Source organism: Arachis stenosperma, chromosome 5, assembly GCF_014773155.1.
Source record: "Arachis stenosperma cultivar V10309 chromosome 5, arast.V10309.gnm1.PFL2, whole genome shotgun sequence".
In the NCBI taxonomy this organism is placed as follows: Eukaryota; Viridiplantae; Streptophyta; class Magnoliopsida; order Fabales; family Fabaceae; genus Arachis; species Arachis stenosperma.
This window is the reverse complement of record NC_080381.1, coordinates 109,197,035-109,204,873: the sequence shown is the minus strand read 5'-3', so window position 1 is coordinate 109,204,873 and position 7,839 is coordinate 109,197,035. Positions and strand designations below refer to the sequence as shown.

Here is a 7,839-nt window from a genome sequence, read left to right as displayed (position 1 = left end):
ACCTCATTCAGTTGTAGCCTCTTCATAAGAGTCAGAGGCATCACATTTATGCTAGCTCCTAGATCACAGAATCCTCTGTCAATTTTTGTTTCCCCTATGATGCAGGGGATATGAAAACTTCCTGGGTCTATTTTCTTAGAGACTATGTCCTTCTTGATGAGGGCACTGCATTCTTTGTTCATTATTACAGTTTGTCCTCCCTTCAAAACTCTTTTCTTGCTCAGCAATTCCTTCAAATACTTGATATGTGTAGGCATCTGCTGGAGAATCTCAAGAAAGGGAATATTGATATGGAGAGACTTAAATGTCTCTAAAAACCTTGAATATGTTTTCCCTTTTTCACCTCCTCCTAACCTCTGAGGAAATGGTGCTTTTGGTTGGTATGTTTCCAGCATGCCTTTATTTTGCAGTTCCTTGGCTTGCTCAGTTTCACTTTCCTGCTTAGCTTCTTCCACACCTTCCTTCAAGATTTTTGGCTCCTGTTCTGAGGGTCTGATTCCTTCTTCTTCTGAGACTTCCTTCAATATGGTGATGGCCTTGCATTCTTCCCATCTCACTCCCTTTTGTTCCCCTTTAGGATTCTTTTCTGTGTCACTAGGGAACACTGCAGTTGACTTGAGGGCCTGTTGAGATAGCTCTCCTACTCGAGACTCCATCCTCTTGAGTTTTTCACCATGGTTCCTTAAGGTAGATCTCACATCATCCCTAAAGCTTTTCAACTCACTTATGTCCTGACCCATGTTTGCAAGCATTCCTTCTATCCTGTTTAATTGATCTTGAAATTGTTGGTTCGGATTAGGTTGGGCAGGTTGATTATTTTGGCCATGATATGGTGGTTGGGAGTAAGTGTTTTGTGTGGCTTGGTATGATCTTTGGTTTGAGTTTTGGTATGTGGAATTGTTATGTTGGTTGGGGTTGTAAGGTTTGTGGTTTTGTGGTTGGGTTTGCTGGTTTCCCCACCCAAAGTTTGGGTGGTTTTTCCAGCCTGGGTTGTAAGTGTTGGAATGTGGATCATATGGTTGCCTTTGTTGATTTCCCACATAGTTGGCCTCTTCCCAATCACCTCCTTCGGTGCTTACCTCCTCTTGATCTTGTGTGTGTATTGTAGCCACTTGATTTGTTTCTAATTTCCTGGTGAGCTCTGCTAGTTGCTTGGCAAACACCTTGTTTTGGGCTAGAATTGTATCAACATGGTTCAGCTCCATGACTCCCTTAGTGTTGTGTCTCTCTGAAGCATAGTAGTACTCATTCTCAGCCACTGTCTCAATCACTTCAATGGCTTCTTCCACAGTCTTTTTCCTTTTCAATGAACCTCCTGATGAATGGTCTACAGCCTTCCTTGATTCATAAGAAAGTCCGTCATAGAAAATATGCAATTGCACCCAGTCATGGAACATGTCTGGTGGGCATTTCCTTGTCAAATCCTTGAACCTCTCCCATGCCTCGTAGAGAGTTTCACCATCTTGTTGTCTAAAAGTCTGAACCTCAGATCGAAGCCTCTTGACCTTTTGTGGGGGGTAGAAACGTGCCAGAAACTTGCTTTCCACCTCATCCCAGGTTGTTAGGCTCCCCCTTGGGAATGATTCCAGCCACTTAGCTGCCTTGTCCCTAAGTGAAAATGGGAACAAGAGCAGTTTATAGGCATCTTCCTGGACTCCATTGGACTTCACAGTGTCGCAAATTCTCAGGAATTTTGTGAGATGTTGGTTTGGATCTTCATTAGCACTCCCACCAAATGAACAATGATTCTCCACCAGTGATATTAGCTATGGTTTGAGTTCAAAATTGTTGGCCTGAATGGGTGGTTTCTGAATGCTGCTACCACAATTCCCAGAGGTTGGGTTTATGTATGAACCAAGAACCCTCCTCTCGGGAATGGCATTGTTTCCATCAGCTCTCTCATGGTTGTGAACTTCTCTATCCATGTTGAGATCTAGAGCTTCCTCAAAATTGTCCTCAGATTCTCCTTCAGATTCTTCTTCTCCCAGTACTCTCTTCCCTCTTGCTTCCCTTCTAAGTTTATGAAGGGTCCTCTCTGGTTCGGTATATGGAGGAGTTGATGTCTCTCCTCTCCTACCTGTCATACAAGAACACAGCACAGGCAATAAACAAGTGAAATACTCTTGGTTAATGGAAGAGTATGGTTAGAGCAGTTGAGGATGTCTTGGTAAAGGTTGAAGGCCTTTACATCCCTGCTGATTTCATAATCCTAGACACTGGGAAGGATGAGGATGAGTCCATCATCCTTGGTACATGATGCAAATGCATATTTGCATTATTAGTTAGTTAGTTTAGTTAGTTTTAGTTTAAATTCACTCATTTTCTCTAAATAAACAAGTCCTTTTATGAGTTTTGTTTCCATGCATGATGATATCAAGGAACATGTTAATTCTAGCCAAATTCATGCAAATGATTTAAGGAATGCATATATGAATGAGTATGAATGAATCTCATGAAATTTATTGCTTGAATTGGTAAGACTTTGAAGCTATCTCCCATGTTGATGATAGGTGATGAAACAAGGAAGCATGGAAGCAAGAAGGAGGCAACCAAGGCAAGAAGTTGGTGTTGCCAACTTGGGATTGGCGTTGCCAACTCCACAACACAAGGCAAGAAGGAGGCAACCAAGGCAAGAAGTTGGCGTTGCCAACTTGGGATTGGCGTTGCCAACTCCACAACACAAGGCAAGCTTGGTCCTGGAGGCAACCAAGGCAAGAAGTTGGCGTTGCCAACTTGGGACTGGCGTTGCCAACTCCACAACACAAGGCAAGCTTGGTCCTGGAGGCAACCAAGGCAAGAAGTTGGCGTTGCCAACTTGAGATTGGCGTTGCCAACGCCACACACAACCATACCAAGCAAGCTTGGCAACCCTGGAAGCAAAGTTGGCGTTGCCAACTCTAGAACCAAGTTGCCAACGCTCACACACAAGGAACTTGGCCCTGGAAGCAAGGTTGGCGTTGCCAACTCTAGAATCAAGTTGCCAACGCCACACACAAGACACAAGCAAGGAACTTGGCCCTGGAAGCAAGGTTGGCGTTGCCAACTCTAGAACCAAGTTGCCAACGCCACACACAACCACACCAAGCAAGGACCTTGGCCCTGGAGGAAGCAAAGTTGGCGTTGCCAACTTGAAGCTGGCGTTGCCAACGCCCACACAAGGAACTTGGCCCTGGATTTGGAGCCTCGAGCACGTTGCCAGCCTAGAAATGAGGGGCGTTTTTGAGGACAACGCAGGCTAACAATGCCAAACAATCAAGCTTGGCCCTGGAAGAAAAGGAGCTGGCGTTGCCAACTCAAGATGGGCGTTGCCAACGCCACACAACCAAGCAACAAATGGAGCCCTGGAAGAAAAGGAGCTGGCGTTGCCAACTCTAGAATTAAGTTGCCAACGCCACACACAAGAAAGCTTGGCTAGGCACCAAGTTTTGGTGCCAGCCAAGTTGCCAAACGCCCAATGGCGCACCAACCAGGCTGCTAAACGCCCAATGGCGCACCAACCGCGTTCCAAACGCCCAATGGCGCACCAACCGCGTTCCAAACGCCCAAATGCCGCACCACTCACGTTGCCAACGCTAGATGGGCGTTGCCAACGCCAACTTACCAAAACAAGGCAGCCTGAACATGGCCACTTCAATGGAAGATATCTTGAGCTACAGAGATCCAAATTGAGTACTTTCAGTTGCGTTGGAAAGCTAACATTCAGAGCTTTCCAACCATATATAATAGTCCATGGTGGAGCACAAGATTGAAGCCAAACCAGAGTCATCTTTAGGCCCTAAAAACAAGAACATGAAATGAAATTCAAGGGAGCTAGAGATGATCCTTGGATATGGGATCGAGCACGTTGCCAACGTGCACAAAGGGGGCGTGTTTTGCAACAACGCCAGCCTCAAGTCCTTGCCTTGGGAGAGTGATGCTCGAGCACGTTGCTAACTTGGGGTTGAGAGTGCGTTATTCACAACAACTTGGCAACAACTTGGCAGCTTGACCTTACCTTCTTTGAGGAACCATAACTTGAGCTATGAAAGTCCAATTGAGGTGATTCCAGTGGCATTAGAAAATAGACATCAAGAGCTTTCCAATGATGTATAATAGTCCATATTGAAGCTGAAGGTTGACACTCAAATTCTGGGCTACATTTAGCATGAAAGTAAGGCCAAGAAGAGGAAGAGCAAGTTGTTTGCAACAACTTGGGCTAGCAACGCCCAAGTCTCAAACTCACTTCCAGGAAATTGGCATGCATGTTGCCAACGTGCACTAAGGCCTGAGTTATTGCCAACAACGCCCATCAATGGGCCAGAATTGGTGCCAACTTGCTCTACTTCCCCTATTCATCACAAAGGCCAAAACACCTCCAATTGAGCCAAGAATTCAACAATGAGAAAGCCCACATTGCTAACCCAAATTGAAGATCTCTGAAGAAGTTTTGGGAGTGTTATAAAAAGAAGAGGTTGATGTACTTGTGGGGGACTTTTACACTTTTGAATACTTTTTTTGACACTTAGAATTTTTATACACTTTTAGCACTTGAATTTTGAAGACTCTTTTGGGGTACTTCCGAGAGAGTTCTCTTTGGTTTTCTATTGGAATTTTTCTTCTTCATGTTCAAGTTTTAAGCACTTCATTCTTCTTCTTCTTCTTCCTTTACACTTAGTTTAATTCTTGTTTATGGCAATTGTTGTTGAATTTGGAGCAATGACTCACTAAACCCCACTTTCATTAGGGGGAGGAGCTCTGTTTGTTGGAATGGATTGATGAACCCATCTTTCCTCCTCAATTCTAGTGGTTGATCTAAAGAGGGAACTCTTGCTCTTCATAGATTCAACCACCATCGAGAGAGGGGTTAATCTACATGAATTATGTGGTGAATTTGAGGAATGAACCACATAATTCAGTTTAGAGTTCATCCTTTCATGATTTCTTTAATCAATATACATTGGTTAGTATGTGAGATGTAACTCTCCTTGGTTGAGATTATAGAAATTGTGTGGCTGGATAATATATGAGCTTCATCTCTTCTCATGAACAATTAGATCACGAGAGTGGCAATTGGCTATGTTGAGAGAGATTGAATCACCAAGAGATTGGGGTTCAATCACCCACTTGCCATAGATCTATACCCATGATTGAGAGGAATTTGACTAACATCAATTCATGAAAACTAACATCTCTGATCCCTAATGATCTTCTCTACCATCAATTCTTATTTCTTTTGCTTATTAGTTGTTTGAATACCCATCACCCCATCTCCTTTACATTCTTGCAATTTATTTTTCTTGTCATCTACATTCTGTCTCTTTATTTCTTGCTCTTGCTCTTATGCTCTTTAAATTTCTGCAACCTTTAATTCCTAGCAATTTATCTTTGATGTCATTTAAGTATCTTGCACTTTAAGTTTCCGTCATTTACTTCCATTTTATTTCTATTGTCCTGTTTTTAAATTCCTTGCAATTTACATTCCTGCACTTATGTTCAAAAGTTACATTAATCACAAAATCAAAATCTTATTTGCTTAACTAAGTCTACTATTTAACTAAAGTTGCTCAATCTACCAATCCTCGTGGGATCGACCTCACTCCTAGTGAGTCTTACTACTTGATACGATCCGGTATACTTGCCGGTTCTACGTGAAATCTAATTTTTACGTATCAAGTTTTTGGCGCCGTTGCCGGGGATTGGAAAGATTGACAATGATTAAGTGAAAGGTGGTTTAGATTAAGCATTTTTTTTATTGTGTTTTTGTTAAGCCCACTAACTGTTTGATACTTTGTTTCACTAACTCCAATTCCACTCTAGTTCTAGAATATTTCACTTGTGATTTTGATTCTGTTTGTGTATGTCAGGAACAAGTAGACGTGATATTGAGGACGAGAGAACCCGCCGAAGGTTAAGGAGAGCAGAAAGAGGAAAGTTCATAGTTGGTGAAGAAGGGTCAGAGGAATCAGAGGGAGAAGATCAAGTCATGGAGGATGAGATGCACAACCCTCCTGGAGGGGTCAACAATAATGGTGGACACGCTAGAAGGGTGTTATCCTCATATACTATCCCTGATCCAAGACATTGTGGGAGCAGCATTGCTACACCAAATGTTCAGGCCAATAACTTTGAGCTAAAACCTCAGCTAATCACTTTGGTACAGAACAATTGCTCTTATGGAGGGGGACCTCTTGAAGACCCAAATCAACATCTCTCTGTTTTTCTGAGGATATGCAATACAGTGAAGACAAATGGAGTGCATCCAGATGTCTACAAGTTGTTGCTATTTCCATTCTCCTTGAGGGATAAAGCCACTCAATGGCTAGAATCATTCCCCAAGGAAAGCCTCAATGATTGGAATGAAGTGATGGGCAAATTCCTAGCAAAATTCTACCCACCTCAAAAGGTCATCAAGTTGAAGACAGAGGTTCAGACTTTTAGGCAAATGGAAGGGGAGTCATTGTACGAAGCCTGGGAAAGATATAAGGCACTAATGAGAAGATGTCCCCCAGACATGTTTAGTGATTGGGTTAAGCTCCAAAACTTCTATGAAGGCTTAAGCTTAGAAGCAAGGAAGGGACTAGATTACTCATCAGGAGGATCACTCAACATGATGAAAACTGCTGAGGAGGCTCAAAACCTCATTGAGATTGTGGCAAACAATCAATATTATTACTCATCAGAGAGGCAACACAATCCACCCCCAAAGAAAGGTGTAATGGAGCTTGAAGGTGTTGATGCTATCTTGGCACAAAACAAGTTAATGCACCAACAAATCCAACAACAAATGGAGATGATAACAAAGAGAATGGATGGTATGCAACTTGCATCAGTGAACACAACAAATCAACCATCACTTGAATGGAACCAAGGTGAAGGGATCACGGTTGAACAACCACAAGAACAAGTTCAATACATGCAGAATACCTCAAACTCTCAGGATGAATTCCATGGTGATACATACAACTCATCTTGGAAGAATCATCCCAATTTAAAGTGGGGAGAAAACCATTGGCAAAAGAACAACAACCACAATCACACCCGTAACACAAACAACCAAAATCACCATACTAACAACACTAACCAATATAGAAAAACACAAAACACATATCAACACCCCCATCATAACTCACAAACCCACCAAAATAACTTCTCTGCACCAACATCCAACTCACAAAATTACCACACTAATCCACCCAACAACTTCCAACAACAATCAACCCCCATCATACCTCCAATTGACCATCATGAGGCCAGAATCTCAAGTCTGGAAGCAACCTTGCAAGCACTTGCTCAAACCACTCAAGCTTTAGCTAAGGGACAACAAGAACAAGCGGTCACTATGAAGAACATTGAGAGACAAGTGGGACAACTAGCCAAACAAGCCGAGAAACCAACCCATGTCCTCCCAAGTGACACAATACCCAACCCAAGAGAAGAATGTAAGGCTTTGCAGTTAAGGAGTGGCAAGGTAGTTGGTGAAAGTTCAAATAAAGAAGCAACAAAACCCAAAGAGCAAGACACAGTGGAGAGGCAAGATGGAGAAAAGGCTTCAACATCTAACAAAGGCAAAGAGGTTGTCAAGCCACAAGGCAATCCACCAAGTCAAGAAGGCAACCGTGATGGCAAGGAAAGTATGAATCCACAAAAAGAAAACAAAAATGAAGGAGTGAAAGCTTATGTACCCAAGCTTCCATACCCAACTAGGATACACAAAGGAGCAAAGGACCAACAATTCCCAAGGTTTTTAGAGATCTTCAAGAAACTTGAAATCAACATCCCATTGGCAGAGGCTCTAGAACAGATGCCATTGTATGCAAAGTTTCTTAAGGAGTTGATCACCAAGAAGAGGAGTTGGCAAGA

General features: G+C 42.7%; 1 non-coding gene across 1 annotated transcript; it reads left to right on the top strand.

Moving 5' to 3' along the window:
- The first annotated feature begins 1,395 nt into the window (after positions 1 to 1,395).
- Positions 1,396 to 1,499, top strand: LOC130983695 (small nucleolar RNA R71). The gene has a single exon (XR_009087674.1). It is a non-coding gene; the product is annotated as a small nucleolar RNA R71 (small nucleolar RNA).
- Positions 1,500 to 7,839: the final 6,340 nt, after the last annotated feature.